Below are 26,371 nucleotides of genomic sequence, written 5' to 3'. Positions count from 1 at the left end.
CCGGCTCCTAGGTGCAGAGGCGGCCAGGGGGCTCTGCATGCTCCCCTCACCTGCAGGCACTGGCCCCGCAGCTCCCACTGGCCGCGGTTCCCAGCCAATGGGAGCTGTGGAGACAGCACTCGGGGCGGGGGCAGCACGCCATGCCCCCTGGCCACCTCTGTGCCTAGGAGCCGGACATGCCAGCTGCTTCCGGGAGCCGCACGGAGCCAGGGCAGGCAGAGAGCCTGCCTTAGCCCCTCTGCACCGCTGACTGGACTTTTAGCAGCCTGGTCTGCAGTGCTGACTGGAGCTGCCAGAGTCCTTTTTTGAGCTGGTGATCTGGTCAAAAAACAAATGCCTGGCAACTCTTTCCACTCAAGAAACACTGGAGACTCCACAGACTCTCCAGCAAGGGATTCCTCCTATGGGAATACTCAGTTGCCTGAGGTGATCTGCTCAGCACCAAACTTGATGACATTAAATCTCTCTATTCCCTTAGAGAAACAAAGCTGATAATGAACGGTGTAATGTACAAATGAAATAAATGATGGTGAGAAACATGTTTTCAAGGTGTAACACACTGTGCAGTATCACAACAGTCACCTGTCATATGGTCAAACTCAGAAAAGCAAGAAACAAATTAAAAAATAAAACCTTTGGGAGAGGATTAATTTCTGAAAACAAGGGCTTAAGATGACATGCTGACAGGCAGTGGTGGGGAGTTATAAGCAGGCAGTGAGATTTATGGAGGGCAATTCTGCTGAGAGAGGGGAAAGCAATGCCACTTGTGCCAGGTGGGGTAGTGAGCTGATGCAGTATCCCACCTCTGGAGGCCAGGGTGTCACAGTTTGGCACCCACTCAAGGCTCCTGGCTCAGCTGTCACCTATCTTGGGCGGAGACCCATCTCTCTCTCCCTCCTGACCTGGGTACTTCCAGGCTGCACAGGTCCCTGCTTACACTGTGAGTTCCCCAGCAAGCCAGTCTGCTTAAACAGCCAGTGTCTGCGCTTCACCTTCCCTCCAGAGGCTATACCCAACAGAATTGCCAGAAGTTACAAGTTATCACACAGCCCTTTCTAAGCAAGCACATTCATTCTTAAGGTAAAAGCATTACAGAGAAAACATAATAAAACAATAAAAGAATATATAAACAATTAAAAAACATTAAAGAGCCCTGCTTACCAAAGATAACCCCCAACTCCAAGAGGGACTCTAGAAGGAGGCAGTCCTTCAACACCCCCCAATTGGGTTTTTCTGTGGTTACAAGTTCACAAAGATGGTCAGCTCCTCAGGTAACAGCTAATCAGCAAAAAAAGGTCCCCTCCTCAGGGCAAAGCTTCAAAAGGCTGATTCTTGCATAATCGGAGGGATTACATTTGCACACACCTCCCGCTAGAGATTTCCTGGGAAACCCACTTTGTTCCAAAAGTTCATTCTTGTCTGGTATATTGTTTGAAACAGTCCTTTGAAGTGCATAACACTTCCCGGGGTTTTCATTGGTTATCTTTCCCCCCAGAGACATTACATGAAGTTCCACAATAATACATAAACTTTGCATTTTTAAAAGAATGGACTTCAAAGCTACGTCAAGGATACCTCAGGAAATTGCCATATCTGCCACACTGGGTTCAAATCTTTGGTCATGAGTGAAATGAGTCTTGGGGGGCTCAACCTAGTCCCGTAGTAGGCATTGATTACCTCACAGTCTTCAGAAAATTTGTCATAATATGGTAATAGGTAATCTCCGCCTAGGAGAAACCCCAGGCTGAAATAAAAGGTGGTGTGGGTGAGGATTGAAGCACATTTGGAATTGTGCATGGACTCTGGAAATAAATACCAAAGAGTGCTACTAGGTCAGGGTGGAGGAGAAGTAGAATGGTTTAGAAGCCTGGAATAACAGGGCCACTGGAGATGTATCTAAGGCACTAAGAGTGCTAACCACTTTTCTAGCAACACCTCTGTCACACCCCATGCCCACACACAAAGAAACTTCCAACACTGCAGAGGCAATCACACCATCATTTGTGTTACTCTTGCTTCAAGCAAGGCTGACCACCATGTGATTCCCTACCTGCCAATCTCCATTAATACAGTGCCAGTGTAGATGGGCATTGCTGATGCAATAGCCCCTGAACGGTTCATCCCACAGTGCACCAGTCACTGCTTAGGAACCCTTTCTGGTCCACTTTCTGCACTTCACTGCACAGGGAGCAAGTTTGCCCCAAATAACTTACCTGTACAAAAAGCACGGCTGCACCCACCATGGGCTATTTTCCTAGGGGTCAGCTTCTCCATCAGAGATCATCTCCATTCTGCTTCGATTGCTTGTGTGGCTCCAAATAGTCCTTCCTATGAGTGTGCTGCCAGATGGCCTGAGGCCAACTTGTGGGGCATTGGCAGCATTCTGGGGAAAGGAGCAGATAGGGGGTCTCTGAGATGGTGTGTGAGGGGGGTCTAGCTCAAATGGGCATCACTGGGAGCAGTGAGCATCACAGGGAGAGAAAAGACCAAGGGACTTACAGTTCATTACAATAAAGCCTGGGACAATAATAGAAGGTCAAGGGCAGGGCAGACGTTGTGTCTATTATTTGATGAACTGGACTGAATCCTTGATCCCCACCCTTCTCTGTAGACCAGTGTGCGACTGGAAAACATGGGAACTGCGTGCAATGCTGTGGGGGGAAAACACTGGCTCTGTGCACTGAGAAAGTCAGACGGATGAGGAACTGCACTGGGTGCCTGAGCCAGTGCCAGGATCTCAGGGCATGTTTCAGAAGGCTCAGGATCCAGACATGGCAGTGGAGCCGCAGCCACACTAGTTCAGCAGGAGGAGGAATCAGAGGACAGGAAGCCTTCTACACTGAGCGTGCAGTTTTTTGTTGCAGTATATATGATGGGGATGACTCTGCAGGCTCAAGGCAGGGGAAGAGATTTTCGCTGCTGTTAATGTTGCTAAAAGGATGGCTATAGGGTAGAAACCTCCACTTTCCCCCATCCCCTACCAGTTCCCACCCATTCACCTCTGCCTCTCCCCCCACCCATTTACCCCACAATAAGAGCTCCCAAGCCCCTCCCCACCCCCCTTCTGAGGTTCTGAAATAATTCCCCGATTTTGGTCTCCCTCCTGATCAACCCCTCTCTGCTGTAGACTGCATGAGCTGCTGTTCCTGGTTAGGGAGGAAATGTCCTACTTCATGGGCACAGCAGCCAGTAGTGCCAGACCATGTGGTATGGGCTCAAACTGGGAGCCAGAGGTTTGATTTTTAAAAATATCACAGAAAACACAATTTAAAAACCCTAAAAAGAAGAGACTCTTACTGCCAGCAACTGTGTATAGGGCGCTGTGACCCAAGCATTTACATGGCAGTGTATCCATCTGCCCATATGTCAGCCCATGTCTCCGAATTCCCACGCTGCTCTCATCTCCCTGCAATCATATCTGAGGCCACCTTTCCGTTTAATTCGTGCAAAACTACTGTAGGCATATTTGTGAGCAAAGTGATGTACAATTAACACAGGCTAGGAAAGCTGGGGGGTTAACTACAGAGCTTATCCCACCCACTGTAATACACTAAATACATACTTGGAGGCCAAGTGGAGATTCCTCTTAATCTTAGCTCTTATTTGCCCCCAGCCCTCAGCTATTATGTCAACTTTCCTGTTATGCACACACAGAGAGAGAAATATTAGATAAAAACATGAATACTTTTGCTGGAAAGTTACAATGTAACACTACTTTACTTCTTAGAATTCACAACACACAAGAATCCCCAAACAGAGACACAAAGCGGGCTGCTCTCCCTAAAACAGAGAGGCACAACTCACCCCATCTTACTGTAGGCTGTCCCTGACTGCGGATGACTGCGGCTAAACCCAGATAGCACACTTCCTTACAGAGCCCTGTTAGCCTGCAAGCAGAACCAGAAAACCCCCCTGAAATTTAAAGTGACAACCTACAATTTTAATAGAGTTTTCAATAAGCACACTAATCTTGAGTCTGGTGCTGACAGCATCTGAGGTTCTGGCCCCATGTCAAACCTCTGACTGCCCGAAGTGGAGACTGGATGACAGGGGATGGATCACTTGATAAATTGCCCTGTCCTGTTCATTCCCCTGAAGCACCTGGCATTGGCCTCTGTCAGAAGACAGGATACTGGGCTAGATGGAGCATTGGTCTGACCCAGTATGGCCGTTCTTATGTTCTAATGTAAAGTACTAGCCCTATTGCCTTATTTTTGTATTTGTGATACCCAGATTTGATATTGGAGCTGCCTGTGTGATATTTACATGTGTAATAAAGTATCTTCTGGGGTAGAGGGAAGTCTCTGTGTAATTAACACACCAGTCAGACTGTTCTTTAAAATCCATAACACTACAGGCCACCTTCCCTAACTAATACAAACCATGACTAAAACCAGGAGAAAAATGAATGCACCATCAACACCACAAGCCCATCCCCACAAAAGCACTTCACAGCAGTTATCTATTGCCCCATCAACACCTCCACTGCTTTTGTAAACCCCCTGGCTTTACAAAGTAAGGGTACAGTTGTGACCCTGACTACATGCCCATCAGAGGGAGCCAGAGGGCAGAAAGTGCCCCGTTCCTCCTGTGTGGGTTACTCACATCACCCATAGCAGAGCTGGGGGAGAGAGCCGCTGTCAGGAGGCCACTATGCCCTCTCCTATGCAGGTAGAGGGCAAAGCCTTGCCTGAGACCATGTGGAAGAGTAAGTCATCTTCCCCAGGGATAGGGATGGAGCAATTATATTCCCCACTGTAGCAGGAGGGGAACGAGGGCCTAGACTGGCACTCAGAAGCAGCATGAGTCCTGGGGCAATGCAACTATCTGCTGTTCCTTCAGTGGGGCTTGTGGCAGAGCCATAATTGTGCTCTGTGAAGACTGACTGGCCCCAGATTGACTCCAGTGTAACTGAGATTAGAGCCAGGCCCATTGATTTCAAAGGGACTAGACCCCATGAGTAAGGGTATGTAGGATTGAGTCCTGGCCCTCAGAGCCTTCCAGGATCTCACAAAGTGCCTTGAAAATGCTGTACTCAAATGAAGCGCTCTGAGCAGCATGGTTGTCACACCCCTGCCATGAGCAATGCCCTAAAATTGCCCAGTCCAGGCACAGGTGTGAGCTTTACCCAGGCACCAGCGAATGAAGGGGCGGCCAATGAAAAGGGGCAGCACGTTTGGGTCTTCGGTGGCAATTCAGCGGCAGGTCCCTTGGTCCCTCTCGTAGGGAAGGACCCGCTGCCGAATTGCCGCTGAAGAATGAAGAATGAAGCGGCGCGGTAGAGCTGCCGCCGAAGTGCCGCGATCGCGGGTTGTTGGTTTTTTTTGCTTTGCCGCTTGGGGCGGCAAAAAAGCTGGAGCTGGCCCTGGCTTTACCATTACGTTTTACATACATGCTGTTTCCTAATAGCACTCAGACACCCCAGGCTGTGCTTTTCCAGGCAATTATTGGCCTTCTCCAATGGATAAAACCAATCATCCTTGGGCAGGACACCTTCCCTTCCCTGAATGTCATGTCCAAATGTCTAACTGCTCCATCAGAACAGGACACTGCCTTTAACACTATCACTTTGGGGGTAGCCAAAGCTCTTGCGTATTTCTTTTCTAAAAGAAGTGCTGAAAGACAGCTCTGCCTTTTCTCCAATAGCTGGCTGTGGAGATGACAAGCGCATTCTCTCTCTCTCGCTGAGGGACTTTGATGCAGGTGGTGTCTTAGGCTGTGACCGTGTCAAGTTTCATCACCACCTAAGAAGGGTCAGTGCTTGGACGGCAGACTGCCCAGGCAGATGCAACGGGTGGCGGGGAAGGTGGCATGTGGGGTCAAGTGCCCCCTCCCGGTTTGCTCCTTGGCTTGTACTGAGCACGCTCAGTAACTGCTGAAGACAGCTACTATGAGTTGGCTCTGCTCCCCGGGAAGCTCAGGGCAGCAACAGCATGAGTACTAATGACCACACCCTCTGAGGATGAAAGCCCTGTGCAGACGGCCAGCACAAGACCTATGCACCACATAAGTCTTACTTACACCCTTGGGGAGCCTGTGCTGTCACTCTGCACGGAACTGAATTTTGCCCTGTGTCAGTCGCAAATCAATGACCCACAGTGTGTTAAGCAGCACTGTGCTTCTATAAGTACTAGCTTTAGGGGAGGCAGTGTATTATAGTGGCTAGGACCCTGGACTGAGAATCAAGAGACCTGCATTTTATTCCCAGCTCTGCCACTGACTTGCTGTGTGACCGTGGGCCTGTCACTTCCCCACTCTGTGCCTCCATTTCCCCTCCCACCTTTTGTTAGTCTTGTCTATTTAGTTGATAAGCTCTTAGGGGGAGGGGCTATCTATCATTAATGCAGTGGGGCCCAAATAATTACATTATTATTAATAAATAATTATAATAATCTCCCAACTGAGAAGTAAATTGGTTGTGGTCATTAAAGTTCCCATAATATTTAGTCAGGTGAATTTGAGTTGCCTAATGTGCTGGCCAAGTTGCATGTTGCGTAAATATATCGTGCCTACCTGCATTTCCCACTTGTGATATGAGTTGAACAGAATTTTTTCCCCATCACTTTGTGTCCCAAACTGTTGGGTAATGTCGTTGCTTTCTATTACAGAGGTGCTCTCCGTGGTGTACTATTTGAAGGGTGTGATGCTGGCAGACCAGGTGCCAGGTCATGTGAAGGCCCCTAGGCCTCACTGAACACTACAAATGCATAGCTGGATACGACTCTCGCTCACCTGGGTGTTAGTATTCTTAAAATAGGTATTAGATTTATAGCGATGTGTTTAATGCTCGGACTTTATGAAATGCTTGAAAGTTGCTGCATGCATTAATCTCACTTATAGCATCTGTATCCCATGTTATAAGTGTGGCATGCTGTGCTTCAAAGCAGCACCCTGGAACCCCCAGATTCACTACTGTCATATAATTATGATATGTTTTGTACAAAGTATGCCTTGTGAGGTATCATTTTAAAAGTCTTGATCTGTTGAACATTAATATCCTGTTGGATTGTATGTGCTATCATTATATGGGAAGTTATGAAGTTTCACTAGGTATGTGTTACTGAAATATGTTGTAAGGTTGGGAACACCCTCAATCAGCCTTTCAGGTGCCACAACGGAGGAGCCAGATGCGCTGATGGCCCATTAAAGAAATCCACACTCCCCAGGACTATCCCAGGAACCATATACAAGGGAGACTTGGCAGAGATAGCATTTAGACAACGGAGTCTGCTTGACTCATGTCATAGCAAAGGATCTTTCCAGCAAGCTGGAGGAATCTATAAAAGAGGGAAAGTGACATCATCACTTGACTTCTCTCTCCCCACAACTCAATACCTGGAAACACGTCTGGAGGACAGAGACTGAGCTGGGGAGGTGGTCCCACGCTGAAAGAAAGTTCCAGCCTGGGTATGGAAGATCTGTAACCTGCTAGTATTATCTATCAGGGTGAGGCACCGCTTCATTCAAATCCTGTCTCGTTTCTAGAACTCAGATTGTGATTTTACTTTTATTTCTTAGGTAACCAACTTCGATCTGTACGCTTACTACTTATAATCACTTAAAATCTATCTTGCTGTAGTTAATAAATCTGTTCTATATTTTACCTAAAACCGTGCATTTTGATTGAAGTGCTTGGAAAATCTGCTCAGGTTACAAGGGCTGGTTCATGTCCACTTTCCTTTGTAGAAGTGGTGGACTGGGTAATAAACTTAAACTTACACTGGTCAGGCTTCTGACCAGGGCAAGATGGCACAGCTCTGGGGTGCAAGGCTGGGGAGCTGGGGGGAACTGGCTGAAGCCTCTCTATTGTTGGTTCATGAGTGGTTGGCAAAAGCGTTCATGTAACTCAGTTGGGTGTATTTTCCTGCCTGTGGATGTCTATGTAAGTGCAGTACCTGCCAAAAGTCTGTAGCTTGTCACAGCATCACAATGTGAGAAGGAGCCCAGCTTGGTAAGCCAGAAGGCTCAGCGGTACCCCAGTTCCAGGTTGCACCCTGGGGAATCTGTCACAATGAGGTAATATTTAAGTGTTTGTAACTATAAAAGTATTTGCTATGAAACTGGAAACCCGTACAGTAAGGAGAGAAGTATTACCAAGGGTGAAATACTACTTTACCACAAGAGGTGTCGTCTCCTGCCCAACAAAAGAAGGGCTATAGACACCAGACAAACCATTGTGGAACATCAGTGGACAAAATACTTTGTTGATTGTTTTCCCCATACCCGTGAAGAGGGGATGTGCACAAATGCTTGTCCCATCACAGCTTGAACTCTGGGTGAAGGGAATAAAAATCCCTGTCAAGAAGAAATTATCACTATGCTACATGGAATTTGGAGAGGGCAGTATTTCTAATCATAAGCAAGAGAATGAATATTGCTTATGTACTTATATCTTAAACCTGTGTTGTATTCCTGGGAGACACCCACCAGATGGATTGACATCAGGGTTAGATAGCTATGAATTGATGGCCCACCAAGGACACTCAGCTCTCACAATGGGCCATAGAAGAAACTCATCCTGCCCAGTAGGGCTTCCTGCCCATTCCTTAGACACAGAGGAGCCAATGGACACCCCCTGTGATGCAGCAAATGATGTAAGGACATGTGATATGCTCATGTGACCCTGAACTCCATCCTGGGCCAATAACTTTCCACAAACAGAGGCTGGGCTTTGTTTGGGACAATAATTTTCCATGCACATGGCAGAGGATATAAAAAGACACCTGAGCCATCTCCATTTTTCCTCTTTCCTGCCCCAATTCTCTGGACTGTGGATTTACAACTCAAAGGAGTATTTTAAACTATGGACTGAGGACGTTCCAATCGTTTGGAAGTTATCAGAGAGACTTTTGCAAACCAGCTATTTATTCCATCACTGCTAAAAACCTGATATAAGGACTTTGCAATCACTTGTATGTATGTGATTCCTTTACCATTTATAACTCTCTTCTTCTTTTATTATTAGATCTTTAGTTAGTTTACTAAGGATTGGCTGACAGCATGATATTTGGGTAAGAACTGAGATACATATTGACCTGAGGATATGTGCCTAGGGATATGTGTCTTTGGGATAGGGTTGCCAACTTTCTAATTACACAAAACCGAACACCCTAGCCCCACCCCTTCCCCGAGGCCAACATGGAAAAATATGTAGTGCAGACTGGCCAGAAGAAAGTTGCCAGCTCACCTTTTATTTCATCCTTGCTGTCCCTGCCTGCCTTAGGTCTCCATTCTGTCATTGGATATGGTCCATTTTCCATCACACGACATGACTGGCCGACTGCCACTTTAAGTTCTACACACCGTTAGGATGTGGTCCCCTTGAGTGGAGTTCTGCTACCGCTCCCTGGGACTCTGACTCAATAGGCCTCATTGTCCTTATTTCAGTTTCTGAGCCATTAAGTCCCAAAATCTAGGACCCTGATTCCAAGCCTACTGGGGCCAGTGGGAAAACCTCCTGTGACAGACTGGCAATATCCTGAATGAACTTTATTGAGTTAAGTTAAATTGCACTGAATTAGGTTTAGCATCTTTGGGGTACGTTTTATTCAAAATTCAATTATGTATGTTATTGTGGCATTGTATGTACCTTCTCTAGTAGGGAGGGGGAAACTAATGTACTTCCTCTGTTTTCAACCCTTTGAAGCCATTCCCACCCCCAAAGTCTTTCCCCCGGAGGGAGATACATGGACTAGTCCATACTGGATTCTCCAGGGATCAACAGACACAGAAAGGGGTTTTGGATAAATAGCCTGCTTTCAAACTGGCTCAGGACCTTCGTCCTGATCCAGCAAACAGATAGGACCCCTGGTCCCTGGAGGGCCTGTGTCCTTGGGGGAAGCATTGGAAGGACTGGACATACTGAGGCTCCATAAGACTGAGGTAGGGTGACCAGATAGCAAGTGTGAAAAATCGGGATGGGGTGGGGGGTAATAGGTGCCTATGTAAGAAAAAACTCCAAAAATTGGGACTGTCCCTATAAAATCGGGACATCTGGTCACCCTAGACTGAGGGCTTGTTCTAACCTGAAGCTGTGATAAACTTGTAATCACAAGGAATTCCCTGGGGTTGGAGTGTTGAAGGCCTGCTCCTGCTAGAGCCCATGTTAGGACTGGAGTGGGTCTCTGGTAAGCTTATTAGTAAGCTTGCTTAGAAAGAGCTGTGTGGTATCTATCACTGTGTGCAGGCACACTACTATCCGTCTCTGAAGAGAGTAAGCAAGCAGGTCTGTTTCAGCAGCTTGTCTGTGCTAGGAATAACATAGTGAAGGCTGGGAGCTTGTGCAGCCCGGAAATACCCCGTTCAGAAAGGAGGGCGATGCTGGTCTCCACCCAGGAGAGGTCATGGCCAGGGGAGCTGGAAGCCTGTGAGTGGGTGCCAACTGGACCACTGAGGGAAAATACAGGCGCAGTTGCCCTGAACTGACACACTCCTATTTACCTCAATAGCCTTTGATTTATGCCCCAACATGGGATTTACATTTTACAGTATCAAAAAAGCCACCTCTCTCTCTACTGAAGAGGAAGTTCTGATCCCTGTGTGCTGTCTGTGGCCCTAAGAACCCCTCAGTGCCAACTGGCAAAGGGGTCACTATTGTGTAATAGCAACCCCTAACAGGCCTGAAAAACTCACTACCCCTAGCACATTGCTTTCATAGTATTTATCCATAAATGATGTCATGTGAAGTCTCCAATAAACGCTTATGTCGCACCGATTATGAATATCCTGGTCAAATGTGTATACTGCTACCTACTATGTATGGAGTCCTGCCTATATACTGGAAATTTGTTCATATAGTCTGTATTAAGGCAGGGTTTCTGCCAAAGAATGGATGCATATTCGCCTATCTATCTGGGGTCACATGTAAACTAAGCATTATAAGCCAACGCAATAGAAGCTCATTTACGTGCGAAGTCAGCAGAGGGATGGGAAGTCAGCAAAGAGACAAGACACTGGAGACTGAACCATGGTGGGTTGCCTTGTCTCTCGGGGCAGACATAACTTTGGGGAATATAAGGAGAAAGCAAAATGACACTCCTTTATCCTGCATTGAGGAAGTAAATGAACAGAATGTTTACATTCATGAAAACAGGATCTCAACCAGGCTGAATTGAAACACAGCGAAAGACATTTGGGGTGAGAGAAACTTCCTTAGACGGAAGGTTAGCCTGCTAAGTTAAGGTTACTTCCTAGAAAGTGTGTTATGGTTTTATGTAACCTTTCTGTCTCCATTATCCTTACTCACTATCGCTTAAATCTTAATCTTTGATAACCGTATGATTGTTTTCACTATAAATATAGCTCAGTGCTGTCATATTAAGTGATAATCCTGAGTTGAACCAAATAAACTGGTGTGTATCCCGGCCCCTTGGGAACAGCAGACCTGGTATTACTATAAGTGTTTGGTGAATAAGGGTCTAAACACTACAGGAGGAACTCTTCGAAGGGGATTGGGGACTGGAGTTTGCCTACTGGGGAAGGATGTGAGGTGAGTGAAATTTACACAGAGTTCTAGGGATTTGAAACATTTATCTTTCCTCATAAATATAAGGGAAATGGAAAATATATATATGTTGGCCTTCTTCACAAACATGGCTTTTCAGTCCATGGTAAAATTGATACTAGATCTCCTTACTGAGCTTTGTCTACAGTAGGAATTTTTTGCATTGGTGTAGATAGACCAATGTGGTTACACTAGCTCAAAACCCTATTGTAGATGTGCTGCACTGGTGTAAAAAGTGACTTGAAGCTTACCTTGATCTGAAAATGCAGCACAGATAAGGCTTGAAACAGATGTGAATAAAAAACTGATTAAACTTGCAAATCAATGGGGCAAGTTTAAAGAGAAACGGTCACTAGGGATAAGTGAACCTCCAAAGCTTTGGAAATTCAGAGACATCCCCAAAAGCACAGATCCTTTTTGGAACATCCTTGGGATGGAAATCCTTGGAGAATGGGCTTTCTGGAGAAATTTCCATTCTGTCTTGTTTTAGCCAGGTCATAAATACTAACAGAATTAGCACACCGGCACTTCAAAAGGGAAAAACATGGTATGACAACACTGGTGGTGCATTTTGCCTGGCATACTATATATGTGAGACAACACCCGCATGGTTAAATCAAACCCTTCTTTAAAAAAAAAAAAAAAAAAAATCTCAGACCTGGTGGGAGAAATTCATTCACTCATGAAAGACCTGGCAGTTCCCTCCAAGTCCTGAACCTTATCCAAATGATAATTATATCCATTTGAAATTCCACAAGCTGAAGAACTAGCCTCCAGCAATTCAACAAAGGCTTCTCCGTACTCTGTGGAGACTTTACCAGCACTTTCCATCTTTCTGTCTGCCTCCTGCTGAAGTGCATTCTCGGGGTTTCCTGAAGACCTAGTATCTCCTTCAGCGCCATCCCCGCCAAACACAAAGGAACACCCCACAGGCACAGTGAGTGCAGTTGAACCTTAATATCCTCCCTTCTGCACAGTTGCAAATGTATAATTAAACTTTGCTCAGATGTACACGTTTGATCTGTCTCTTTTAGGCATTAGGCTTTAGATGTTTTCAAAGGGAAAGGGCAAGCCTGTGATTTGATCTGGAGGATGTGGGACATGCCTAGTGCTTTTACAGGCAAACCCTCCTCTCAGCAGACAGCCTGAGTTGGGCAGGGTGCTGGAAGAGTGCAGGGGATGGTGGTGGGGGACATTCTCCATAGAGCAACTCATCCAGGCTTCCTAAGTTCAGTGGGTGACATGGCCTGTGTGGTGCTAGTGCACCCCCCTGCTGCTACACAACTAGGCCGGTCAGGAAAACCTTTTTAGAGCTGCCACAATATGGAGACTGAGTGCTGGGTGGAAATTAATCCAACTCCCACTTAGGTCAATGGGGTGGAGTGGGGTCTTTACATTGGTTTTAATCAGAGTTGGAGGAGGCTTCATGAACTGGGCAGGGGCCATGCTGGTAGTTTAGCCTCTCTTGCTCCCCTGCAAAATAGTGCCCAATCTCTGTCACTCAACACCATGGAAAATCCCTCCTCAAAACATTCCCTCTGAACAATCTTTCAGCAATGCCCTCTGCAAGGTGCCTTCAATCATGGCAAATCTGTTCCTCTACCTGATGTATTAAGTGTCTGAAGTTCTTCATCTCTGTCTTGGGGGGAAAGGCAGGGGAATGCAGCTCCCTCTCCTCTAAGTCCCTCCTTCTCTCCTTCTCCTGGCCTTCCCCAGAGATCCCCCTAGCCCTGCCTGGTCACTGTGTGGTGAAATGGGGACTCATCAGGCAGGGAATATGAAGTGGGAGTGGAGTCGGTGGGGGAGTTTATGAGCCTCCAAACTTTGCCTGTCACTAGGTGGAACAGCGCCAGCACATGATGGGAGAAGACAACAGGGTCCCAGGAAGAGGCAGCAGAATAGACAATTTACTCACAGGGAAGGGCATTCTAAAGATTGTGAGGAACTTGCTATTTCTGCCTTCCTTCGGACTCCATTCTGTCACTGCCTGTGGTCCATTTTCCATCACTGCTTCTCACAATGTGACAGGCCAACTGCCGCTTTAAGTGCACTTCAATCTGGTCCTGGTTCTATTCCATTCCTGCCTCCCTTCTCCCCACCATCGCTCTGCCAATGAAACTCAATCCTGCCCTGAATTATTCCATGTTGTTCCAGTCTCAAGCTCCCACACATCCGAAGAAGTGGGCTGTAGTCCACGAAAGCTTATGCTCTAATAAATTTGTTAGTCTCTAAGGTGCCACAAGTACTCCTGTTCTTCTTTTTGCGGATACAGACTAACACGGCTGCTACTCTGAAACTCTTCTACAGGTGCACCTTCATCCTGGTGCTAGTTCAACCCCGGCCTTGGCCTGCCAACCACAGAATTGTAGAAATGTAGGACTGGAAGGGATGTCAATAGGTCATCTAGTCATCTAGTCCAGTCCCCTGCACCGAAGCAGGACTAAGTATTATCTAGACCATCCCTGACAGGTGTTTGTCCAACCTGTTCTTTAAAACCTACAACGACAGAGATTCCACAACTTCCCTAGGCAATTTGTTCCAGTGATTAACTACTTTTACAGTCAGGAAGTTTTTGCTAATGTCTAACCTGAATCTCCCATGCTCCAATTTAAGGCCATTACTTCTTGTACTGTCCTCAGTGATTAATGGCAATTGCGATAAATTACAACATGGTTTTACGAAGGGCAGATCATGCCAAACGAATCTGATCTCCTTCTTCGAGAAAGTAACGGACTTATTAGATAAGGGAAATGTGGTGGACCTAATATACCTGGATTTCAGTAAAGCGTTTGATACTGTACCCCATGAGGAATTATTGGTTAAACTGGAAAAGATGGGGATCGATATGAAAATCCAGAGGTGGATAAGGAATTGCTTAAGGGGGAGAATGCAGCGGGTCGTATTGAAGGGTGAACTGTCAGGTTGGAGGGAGGTTACCAGTGGAGTTCCTCAAGGTTCGGTTTTGGGACCCATTTTATTTAATCTATTTATAACTGACCTCGGAACGGATTGCAGGAGTGGACTGATAAAGTTTGCGGATGATACGAAGGTGGGAGGCGTTGCCAATTCGGAGGAGGATAGGGATATTCTGCAGGGAGACTTGAATGAGCTTGTGAATTGGAGTATCAGAAATAGGATGAAATTTAATAGTGAAAAGTGTAAGGTGATGTATTTAGGGATGACTAACAACAATTTTAGTTACAAGCTGGGGACGCATTGGTTAGAAGTAACGGAAGAGGAGAAGGACCTAGGGGTCCTTGTAGACCGCAGGATGACTATGAGTCGACAATGTGACGTGGCGGTGAAAAAAGCCAATGCGGTCTTGGGATGCATTAGGCGAGGTATATCTAGTAGGGATAAGGAGGTGCTGCTTCCGTTGTATAAGGCGCTGGTGAGACCTCATTTGGAGTACTGTGTGCAGTTCTGGTCTCCCATGCTTAAAAAAGATGAACTCAAACTGGAACGGGTGCAGAGAAGGGCCACTAGGATGATCAGAGGAATGGAAAACCTGTCGTATGAAAGGAGACTAGAGGAGCTCGGGTTGTTTAGTCTGACAAAACGAAGGCTGAGGGGGGATATGATTGCTCTCTTTAAATATATCAGAGGGATAAATACAAGGGAGGGAGAGGAATTATTCCAGCTTAGTACTAATGTGGACACGAGAACGAATGGATATAAACTGGCCGTGGGGAAGTTCAGGCTTGAAATTAGACGAAGGTTTCTGACCGTCAGAGGGGTGAAATATTGGAACGGCCTTCCGAGGGAAACGGTGGGGGCGAGGGACCTGTCTGGTTTTAAGATTAAGTTAGATAAGTTTATGGAGGGAATGGTTTAATAGTAAAACATATTAGCAAAGGAATACCAAGCAATGGCAGGTAAATAGTATAATGGCTAACAGGGGTCAGGCTGGAGACTCTTGCCTACATGCTCAGGGTCTTACTGATTGCCATATTTGGGGTCGGGAAGGAATTTTCCTCCAGGGTAGACTGGCTGAGGCCCTGGAGGTTTTTCGCCTTCCTCCGCAGCATGGGGCAGGGATCGCTAGCAGGAGGGTTCTCTGCCAATTGAAGTCACTAAAACACAGGATTTGGGGACTTCAACAGCAGAGTCAAGGGAAGGGGTAGGGACGGTTTTGTGGCCTGCAGCATGCAGGGGGTCAGACCAGATGATCATAATGGTCCCTTCTGACCTTAAAGTCTATGAGTCTATGAGTCTAAGAAGAACAATTTATCACCCTCCGCTGTATAAACACCTTTTACCTACTTGAAGATTGTTATCATGTCCTGCCTTAGTCATCTCTTCTCCAGACTAAACAAATGCAATTTTGTCAATCTTTCCTCATAAGTCATGTTTTCTAGACATATAATCATTTTGTGGCTCTCCTCTGGATTGTCTCCAATTTGTCCCCATCTTTTCCAGAATGTGGTGCCCAGAACTCGACACAATACTTTGGTTGAGGCCTAATCAGTGCTGAGTAAAGTGGAAGAATGACTTTTTGTGTCTTGCTTACAACACTCCTGCTAATACATCCCAGAATGATGTTCACTTTTTTTGCAATAGTATTCCATTGCTGGCTCATATTTAGCTTGTGATCCACTATAGCTCCCCAGATCCTTTTCTGCAGCACTCCTTCCTAGGCAATCATTTCCTATTTTGTATTTTGCCTAACTGTGTGGTGGTTTCAGGCCTGGAGTAGCAGCAAGGTGCTACAGGTTGGATTATGGTGCATTGGCGGAGCTGTGTGTGAGGCCCGGAGCTGGAAAAGCAGAGGGGAAGACATTAGGTTTGAAGAGCATTGGCAGAGCGGTTCAGGGATTCCAGGATTAGAGTAGCAGAGGAGCACTGGCACCTGTGGGGGGAACCTGAGGAACAGTCACACTAATCTCTGTTTCTAGCCAGGTCTACCAGCCCCACACAGACATGGAGTGGCAGGAGATAATTTACTCTCAAATGAAAACCCCAAATTGTAGATACTTACTTAAACAGCAAAAAGAAACAAAGATGAAAATGGACTCACTTCAAAAAGGGAAATTTCCATTTGAAGAGAATTCAAAGCCAAGTTCAAGAAAAATTCTCCCCAGAGCAGCATTCTTCTCCTCAGGAGAGTGCATCAGTTTCTTCTGACAGCATTTTCATGGCTGCAGGATAAATAAGCCCCACTTCATTGGTATTACATTTTACAGCCACAGACAGAGCAATGAGATTAAACTACTTTGAATGAGTCACCACAGAGGAGAGGTGGGTTTTGAAAGGAGAGTGGTGTGAAACACGGACTGAACACAAACCAAACAGAATTTAGCCTTTCATCCAGAACTCCCTAGAGCCTGGAATTTCCCTACTGATAGGAGAAGAGTAAGTGCATAGCCTGAGGGGGAAGGGTCCAGTGGAAAGGAGACACATACTCAAGGGGCCCAGTAGTAGTCCCCAGATGTGCTAGAGGAACACTCAAAACACATGGGGAGGGAAGAGGACATGGATGGCTCACACACTAATCCTGGAGGCTCCTGGGGGCTGAGCCAGCCCATAGCGCAAGTTAGAGAAGCGTCAGGGCTGCTCTCACTTGTGCTGATGGAGAACTCCCAAGGAGCTGTTTTGCAGGAGCCCTGCCTCCGCCCCCAACGGTGCTCCTAGCCTGGCCTAGAACATTGCCTGTGCTGGGAGCAGGGCCAGGAGCACCCGTTTCAGGGTTGGCTATGCCAATGCTCAAGCACTGCCTAAAGGCAGCTGTAAATCCCTTTTGTGCTGCTGGAGCATGGCAAAGGGGACTTGGAAGGGGTGTGAGGTCCGCCTCTAGATGAATGTTTTGCTAGATAATATTTGTGGGTTTGACCATGTTAGCTTTGTAATGTTTAACACCACCCCAGGCTGCAGCGTGATGATGGGAAAAGAAAATACCACCAGCTGAGCAGCCACCAGGGATCCTTCGCTATTGTGGCATCCTATTAGACGTACACTGCACTAGGCAGCCTCCTACTTAGCCTATGCTTAAAATCACATGGGGGATTGCCTTTGCTAGCCTGGTGACTAGTTCATTCTAGACTAGGGATCTGCTTTGTAATCCTTTGGCTACAGTGAGTTCTAATGTGGATGGAGAGTACAGAGCTAGGAATCCAGGCCAGCTAATCAGATGCTCTGTGCTTAATCTAAACTGGGTTACACATATGAATAAAATACCCTGCATCAGTTTCAAAATTCTTATGAAAGCCAGGTTCCATTGGAATCTTACGCTCCTGGAAAGACAGCATGGAGAGAAGAACCAATCTGGTCCAAATTAGAGACAGTATCGCCTTATACTCAAATGTGGTGCTTTTGATGGTACAATTATTATTATTTGTATTACGTAGCCTCTAAAGGCCCCCACTAAGATGGAGTCCCTATTGTTCTAGATGCTGTACATACACACACACTAAGAGACAGCTCCTGAACCAGATCTTATAATCTGAATAGAAAGGATAGACACAAAAGGAGGGGAGAAAGGAAGTATTATCCCCATTTCACAGCTGGGGTACTGAGGCACAGAGGGTATGTCCACCCAACAAAAAAAAACCCTGCATTTGACCCGTGCCAACCAACTTGGGCTGAAGGGCTGTTTCATTGCTGTGTAAACTTGGGGCTTGGGCCACAGACCCTAGGACCCTGTGAGGCAGGAAGTTCCCAGAGCTCAGGCTCGAGCCCAAGCATCTACACAGCAATGCAACAGCCCTGTAGCCTGCAGCCCCCCTCCCCCCCCCCGCCTGAGTCAGCTGGCACGGGCCAGCCGGAGGTTTTTCTTTGCTGTGTATATTTAGCCAGAGAGATTAAGTGGCTTGCTGTTGGTCAGACAAGAAGTCTAGGGCAGAGCCTAGAGCAGAAGCCAGATCTTTTGAGTTGTAGTTCAATGCCTTAGCCTCAAGACCATCTTTCCTCTCAAGGAATCTTCCTTTGACAGAGGACACCAGTCCTGCCAGAAAAAACTTGGGGGGAAAGGGATGCTGATGGTGTTCTTGGCTGCTCTCGATAGCCATTGGATAGTTTGAATTCCTGCTGGGAAAACAATGAGGCACATGTTTTTCTGAACAAACAAGGCTGCATGTTTCTTGATCAAGATCTTATCTTTTTTCTTGTCTGGTGACCATTAATGGAAAAGCTGTGGGATCTGGCATGCAAAGCCCACAGAAGCGCATATGTTTTCAAAACAAAAATGCTTCGGGCTCTGGCTCAGTTTGTTTGAAGTTTAGGAAACAAAACAAAGGGACAATCATTCTAGACCAGCACGATGATAACGTTGTAATGGGATCAGAGGTCTGCTTGTGAGAGAGGAAAGGTTCACTAGGATCAAGCGTTCTTCCCTCCCCCTGCTCCATTTCCCTAGGCCCTGGAACGAGTGTTCACTTATCTAACCCAGACTGCATGAAGAATGACCTTCAGTCTTTCACTCCCACATCGGTAACAAACCCCAATCTCTCTCACATCTCCGAATCCCTCCTCGGAAGAACAAGCCAATTTGAAAGTCAAGTCAAATGGACTCCACCAAAAGCTCTGCCACTACAGCTCACTGGGCCGGCTTGCAGAAAGAGACGGACAGCTATAAGTGACCCTGGTAAATAACCACTCACGAATGGGGGATAGAGAAGAAATTGATAAATTGAGAAGATGGAAAATCCCACCCCTTACAGTGATGTCATTACCCCTGATAAGCCTGTCAAAGATTCCGAACGCAGTCACTCTTTGGTAGCCCAACTTTTGCTGAACTGGCTCTACTCAAACGCAAATTAGCCCTTTATATTAGTGCCGTAGTCGGGGGAGGGTGCCATCCAAGTGCCGCAATCTGGTGGGCCTGAGATGCCAAAGCAGGGGTAAGTGTGGATGAGCCTGGGGCTGGAGTTCCTGGCCAGCTGGGCGGGTGATGCTGCCCGGAGCTGCCAGCCTGGCAGGGAAACACAGGCAGCAGGGCTCACCACTGTGGAGCCAGTGGGCCAGCCCCTGGGTCCCCCTGCACACCCGCTCTCCTCCTGCTAGGTGATCAGGGGGCATATGGCCAATGGGAGCCCCTGGGCTCAGAAACTCCTCCCTGTGTAGCCCGGCCAGGCTCCACTGCCAGGAGCTGTTCCTCGCACCCTGTGCCTCACACTGTTCTCAAACTCAAAGAAAGGGCAGCAAAATACAAGTTCACTCAGGGTGCTCAGCCCTGGGGCGGGCAGGGAGTGGGGGAGAGAAGAGAGAGAAAGTATTTAAAATATTTGCAATTTACAAAGACGCCTATTTCAGAAAGATGGACTGGTCTATTGGAAGCCAAGTTTTAACTAGCACCACAAAATGTTTTCCTGGCTGGATAAGTGGAGAGTAAATTGTAAAAGCATAAAAAAGTTGTAATAATCTGCAGTGTGTAATAAAAATATGAATATTTAAATATTTGCTAGAAAGCTAATATTCAAAAGGATGCTTTTCTCCTTAAAGGGCTAAAGTGTGTGTGTGTGTGTAAAAACTCCCTGTACTAGACCCAGTTGTACAGCCAAAAGTGACAAGACAATGCTTGTAACATCACTTTTTTTTATAGATTGCATATAATACCCCCTTTACAATAAATGAATTGAGAAAACCCGTAATACAAATAACATACTTGCCGTCTAGCAAAAATTTAATTATTTTTTCTTTCCATTCAGAAAGTGGCTAAGTCTAGTTGAGCCAATCATTGTTGAACAGTTGGTAAAACTGTTCTGTATCAGATTTTAAAATTGTAAGAGCAAAGTTGTCTGTAATGCCACAAAATTATAACATGACCTACTTTACAAGGAAAAATGACTATTAGTTGAAATAATCCAAGCCCTTGCAAAAAGGAAACAAAATTAAAAATATATATATATATATTCCCCCCTCCCCCAAGGAAAACAGGTTAAAATTATTTAAAAGTCAAGTCCTGAGTAACTACCTGTGATGTTGTAGTCTATATGGTTTTATAAAAATATGCCAAGAGTGAATATAATGTAACTGGAATATGCTTCATGCAAAAGGTTTCTTGTAAGGTATCATTACAAAGCTTATAATCTACTGAGTGTGATCATCCTATTTGTATAAATGTACCACTCTTGTATCTGAAACTAGAAATATGAAATATAACTCTGAGGGCCTATTGTAATTATGCAAAGTATGGGCCATTAATGGTGGTTTGAAATCTCGATGACTCCCATTAACCAGGACAATTGACTGCAGATGGCTGTTTTACTTGTAAGTCTTCCTGTATATGTGTGTGCTGGCAAGTGGGCAATGAAGTCTTGCAGTGACATGCGATCATGTCACCTGAACTGGAATCCATCTTTAACCTGGTGTCTTTCCATTGAGAAGGAGGCGGTGGGAACCCAGCAGGGCCACCCAGAGGATTCAGGGGGCCTGGGGCAAAGCAATTTCGGGGGCCCCTTCCATAAAAAAAAGTTGCAATACTATAGAATACTATATTCTCATGGGGGCCCCTGCAGTGCCCGGGGCAAATTGCCCCACTTGCCCACCCCCCTCTGGGCAGCCCTGGAACCCAGAGAGGGACAAAGGATTCCCGCCTTATGTAAAAGATATATAAAGGGGTGGAACAGAATAAAGGGGGGGAGGGGAGCCATCATGAAGAATCCCCTAGCTACCACCTGAGCTGGAAGAAGAGCTGTACCAGGGGAAAGAATTGTGCCCAGGCCTGGAAGGTGTCCAGTCTGAGAAAAAACTTACTGAAGCATCTCGGAGGGTGAGATTATCTGTATTCAGTTTGATTAGACATAGATTTGCGCATTTTATTTTATTTTGCTTGGTGACTTACTTTGTTCTGTTACTACTTGGAACCACTTAAATCCTACTTTCTGTATTTAATAAAATCACTTTTTACTTATTAATTAACTCAGGGTATGTATTAATACCTGGGGGAACAAACAACTGTGCATCTCTCTCTATCAGTGTTCTAGAGGGCGAACAATTTATGAGTTTACCCTGTATAAGCTTTATAGAGGGTAAAACGGATTTATTTGGGTTTAGACCCCATTGGGAGTTGGGCATCTGAGTGTTAAAGACAGGAACACTTCTGTTAGCTGCTTTCAGGTAAACCTGCAGCTTTGGGACAAGTAATTCAGACCCTGGGTGTGTGTTGGAGCAGATGAGCATGTCTAGCTTCGCAAGACAGGGTGCTGGGGACCCGAGCTGGCAGGGAAAACAGGGCTAGAAGTAGTCTTGGCACATCAGGTGGCAGCTCCCAAGGGGGGCTTCTGTGATCCAACCCGTCACACTACCTATCAACAAATCCTTTCATTCTAATTGGTACTTAACTGTATCTTTTAAATGTAATGAGTTATGAAAAGTATTGGTAACTAGCAATGTGATATGAAGTCTTTTACCTTGGGATTGAAATCCAAATCCAGGTCCAGATTCCTGTGTGAAATGAATTTGGTGGTCTCAGTCCAGTTCTTGATTGGATCCAGATGTGCACAGATTTTCAGGTGACCACATGACAAAATACAGCATCAGAACCAGCACTAATTGGAACTTTGTTAACAGCCTCAGGAAAGAGGCCAAGGATTGAATGGGCCTGGAGAAAACCTACTCTCTTTGTCCTTAAGGTTGTCTCTCTAGGGCAGAGTTGAGGCACATTGGCTGGTGTTGGTGAGTGAGTCTAGAGGATGTCTGCACTGCTTCTGCCTTTCCTGCAGATAAAGAGAGGACTTTAGCTTGTAGGGTTGCCAACAGGCAGCTTTCACTACTTCCAAATTCAGTGAAAGATCACATTAAAATAAGAATAGAAATAGATATCTTACATTGTTGTTTGCAGGGCTGTAGCCGTATTGGTGCCCGGATCTGAAGAGCAGTTCTGTGTAAGCTCAAAAGCTTGTCTCTTGTTGGACCAACTTCTGTTGGTGAAAAAGATACTACCTCACCCACCTTGGCTCTATAATAGAAATAGAGTAACTCTGGGCCAGCTCTGTAGTCTGGTGGTAGCACTGGCATAGGGAGGATCCAAGTACTGGCTCTTGGTCTCCTAGTACAGTATTTGCTGGAAAGGTATCAGGGAGCGAGAAGTTTCCCCCCCAATTGTTTTGGATAGTATGCTACCAATTTAATACATTTTGGGGGGCAGCAGATTATTGTACAAAATCTAATGTTGCAAGTATTTAATACTCAGCCATTTCCCTTTCAGTCAGATGAGCATCTTTACCAGCATGAGCTATACCACGTCCTCCATCAGGCTGAGCCCAGACATACAGCACAAGAGAACATGTTCTCCCAGTGCTCACTTCAAAGGAGAACAGGTAGAAGTCCTGCTACCTGCTCTGTGGACTGAGGAAGAGGACCAGGAACCAGAACTCCTGAGTTCTATGCCTCACTCTGTTAATGATAAAGAGTGGCCCCTGCACATGTCATAACTGCTTGCTGCCTCAGTTTCCCTATCTATAAAATGGCAATGATACTTGCCCCTCTCTCTTGCATGTCATGAGGATGAAATAGTTAGAGCTTATCAAATACTAAGTGAAAATGAGCCCAACCAATTTGTTTAAATTTTATATTTGATATGAACTGAAACGATGCCTCTGTTCTTTGGAAAGGGGCAGGTGTTGGTACCCAGATAGAACAGGAGTACTTGTGGCACCTTAGAGACTAACACATTTATTTGAGCATAAGCTTTCATGGGCTACAGCCCACTTCTTCGGATGGGCTGTAGCCCACGAAAGCTTATGCTCAAATAAATGTGTTAGTCTCTAAGGTGCCACAAGTACTCCTGTTTTTTTGTGGATACAGACTAACACGGCTGCTACTCTGGTACCCAGATACTTTCCAGGTTACTAATGATAGCACTGAGAAATGAGGACTGGGGGTTATTTTGACAATATAGCTGGAAAACAAAGGTGTATCCATATGGGGAATCCTCAGCACTTTTCCAGGGTTGCTAACTCTCATGCTTTTATCACAGCTTTTGCAATGTGCGGTGCTTTTCTGACAGGCCCAGCTCCTGGAGGCATATGACCAGGAGAAAAGTTCAGCTTTCCCCCCTTTTAAAAAAAATACATTTCTATGGAGACAAGTTGGGAAAATGCGATCAAAGAGCATCCTAAACAAAAATAAAAAACCACTCAAAATGTATTATTTAAAACAAGTCTCATGATTTTTTGGCACTTGATTCATGATTTTCGAATACATGGGGTTAGTAATACTGTTGTTCCCACTACTGGTGCCGTCAAAGTGATGGAAACGCTAATGTTACACTTAATACAGACATTTTTAGCAGCATCACTGCAGTCTGCTTAGCGGTGAGACACCTGTGTCTTACCTTCCTTAGAACTCCCACTGTTGTCTGTCCTGGCAGAGCTGCATGGGAGCTAGACCAGTGGTGAGAAAAGAGCAAGCTGAGACATGGCTGGAGAGGCAAAAGCAAATGCCAATTGCAAGCAGGGCCCTCTGAGTAATTGAACTCTTCCTTCTGAAAGCAAGAGCACGTGTTGGCACATGCTCCAAGAGGGATATTGCTTTGCCGGATTGCTTTGAAGATGGGGGTGAGGGGAGAGGCTGGTTAAGTGTGTTTATGTTTGAGAGGAACAAAGGAGTGTGGAGGAGAGGCCTGGCTGCCTGCACCAGAGATCACACATTCCTCCTGGGCCAGAGATACAGCCGTGGGACCACCAGCGGAGGAGGAAGCAGCGCATGCTAGGATAGGAGCATGCTGAAAAGAGAGAGAGAGGGACATACGAGAGAACAGAAGGGTGCTTCGATCAGCTGATAATTGTAGTATAAACACACAGCTTAAATAAACTCAAGGGGAAAAAAGAACAGGAGACCAATGGCTCATCTACACTTACAGCGCTCCAGCTGTGCCCCTGTAGTACTTAGTGAAGACACAGCCTATGCCAGTGAGAGTGTTTCTCCCAGCAGCATGGGTAATCCACCTCCCCAAGAAGCAGTACTGTATTGATGGCAGAGGCCCTCCCATTGACATGAGTGCTGTCTACACTGAGAGTTAGATTGCTATAACTGCATCGCTCAGAGGTGTGGATTAGTGAGTTAAACCGACATAAATGTGTAGTGTTGACCAAGGCTAAAGAATAGTGCACCTATTAGTACACTGCAGCAGTGTTAATGATCAGCAATTTATGGCAGATCCATATAGGGTGACCAGATCACCCAGGCAAATATCGGGACGCGGGGGGGGGGGGTGTTTGGGGGAGGTGGCAGAAAAAACAAACAAACAAACAAACAAAAACCCTCCTCCACGAGTGCTGAAGGAAGGCCCCGGAGACGCAGGGGGAGCGGGGTGCCGTGAGTGAGAGTCCGGCCTGGCCCCGACCAGGCAGGACTCAGGCGGGTGGTAGGGAGAGTAGGGGGCGGCGGCGGCTGTTCTCCCCCGCTGGGCAGTGGGACTCGGGAGCAGCCGCTGCTGCAGCTCCCGCTGCAGCTCCCACTGCCGCGGGGGAGGAAGCGGCCAATGGCCAAGCTCAGCGGCTGCAGCTCTGGCGCCTGGGCCCGAGCCTGGGCCTGCTGTGGGAACCCAGCAGCACGCACGCTGCGCCCAGCCCCTGGCCATTGGCGTCTGGGCTGCTGCCCAGCTGGTGCTATCCCGCGGTGGCCCCGGAGTGGGGGCAGCAGGCCCCAGCCCCCCCGTCCTGCTTGGGTCCTGTAGGGGAACGAACAGGGCTGGGCTGCCGATGCCTCCGCCCCAGGCTGCCGCGGGATTGCAGCAGCTGGGCAGCAGCCCAGACACAACTGGCCAGGGGCTGGGCGCAGCGTGCGCGCTGCTGGGTCTCCGCAACAGGCCCAGGCTCGGGGGCGCCAGAGCCACGGCTGCCAAGCGCCATGGCCGCTTCCTCCCCCCACGGCAGTGGGAGCTGCAGCAGCGGCTGTTCCCGAGTCCCGCTGCCCGGGGGGGGAGAACAGCCGCGGGCCTGGGGGGCCGCCCCCTACTCTCCCTACCGCCCGACTGAGTCCTGCCTGCTCAGGGCCAGGCCGGACTCTCACTCATGGCACCCCGCTCCCCCTGCGACTCCAGGGCCTCCCTCCAGCACTTGTGGAGGGAGGAGGAATGGTGAGCCTGGGGAAGAGGCGGGGATTCGGGGAGGGAGCCAATGGGGGAAGGAGGGGGCGGAGTCGGGGGGGCACGAGCACTTCCGGGCTCCGGCGCATTTGCTTGTTTGTCCAGTGTTCCGACCGAACATCAGTCGGGACATGGGACAAACAAGCAAATATCGGGACAGTCCCGATAAAATCAGGACGTCTGGTCACCCTAGGTCCATAGCACACGCTCACCCTTTTTTTTTTTCCTCTCCCCCCCAAAAGTGGATAATCTTTCTCCTCAGATTTTGTCACATTGAGGACAAACACCCTCCCTCCCAGATACCCATGCTTTGAAATCTAAATGTTCAGGCAGCAGTCATATTTAATAACATTTGGAGGCAAATTACATTCCCTAGCAAAGTAGGGAAATGTGGTCTAAATGAAATTGTAAAGTGGATGCACAACTACTTGAAAAGCCATACTCAAAAAGAGTAGTACACTGTCAAACTGGAAGGACATATCTAATGGGGTACCACAGGGGAATGGCCTAGGTCCAGTACTGTTCAATATTTTTATTAATGGAGTGGAGTATGCTTATAAAATTTGCAGAGGACACCAAGCTAGTAGTAGTTGTAAACACATTGGAAGACAGAATGGAAGTTCAAAACAACCTTGACAAATTGGCTAACTGGTTTGAAATCAGCCAGATGAAATTAAAGACAAGTGCAAAGTACTACACTTAGGAAGGAAAACATCAAATGCACAAAATAAAACAGGGAATAATGGATTAGGTGGTAGTACTGCAGAAAAGGAGTTGGGGGATATAGTGGATCACAACTGGAATGAGTCAAGAGTGTGACGCAATTGCAAAAATGCTAATAT

General features: G+C 46.8%; 1 protein-coding gene across 3 annotated transcripts in view; it reads right to left on the bottom strand.

The window, feature by feature from the left end:
* Positions 1-22,538, bottom strand: part of PRDM4 (PR/SET domain 4) — a 77,871-nt gene extending 55,333 nt beyond the window's left edge. The window contains exons 1-3 of one of the 3 annotated variants that reach the window (XM_065564607.1): positions 22,267-22,538; positions 21,850-22,155; positions 16,521-16,641 (exon numbers count right to left, since the gene is read on the bottom strand). The gene's annotated coding sequence lies outside the window, so the exon portion shown is untranslated. Of the gene's footprint in view, positions 1-16,520; positions 16,642-21,849; positions 22,156-22,266 lie in introns of those variants that run through there. The other 2 variants (XM_042843601.2, XM_065564648.1) reach the window with 2 other exon arrangements.
* Between the last annotated feature and the right edge of the window lie 3,833 nt (positions 22,539-26,371).

The sequence above is a fragment of the Chrysemys picta genome, chromosome 1 (genome assembly GCF_011386835.1).
Source record: "Chrysemys picta bellii isolate R12L10 chromosome 1, ASM1138683v2, whole genome shotgun sequence".
In the NCBI taxonomy this organism is placed as follows: domain Eukaryota; kingdom Metazoa; phylum Chordata; order Testudines; family Emydidae; genus Chrysemys; species Chrysemys picta.
The sequence above is the reverse complement of the archived record's forward strand: the minus strand, read 5'-3'. Positions and strand labels throughout refer to the sequence as shown.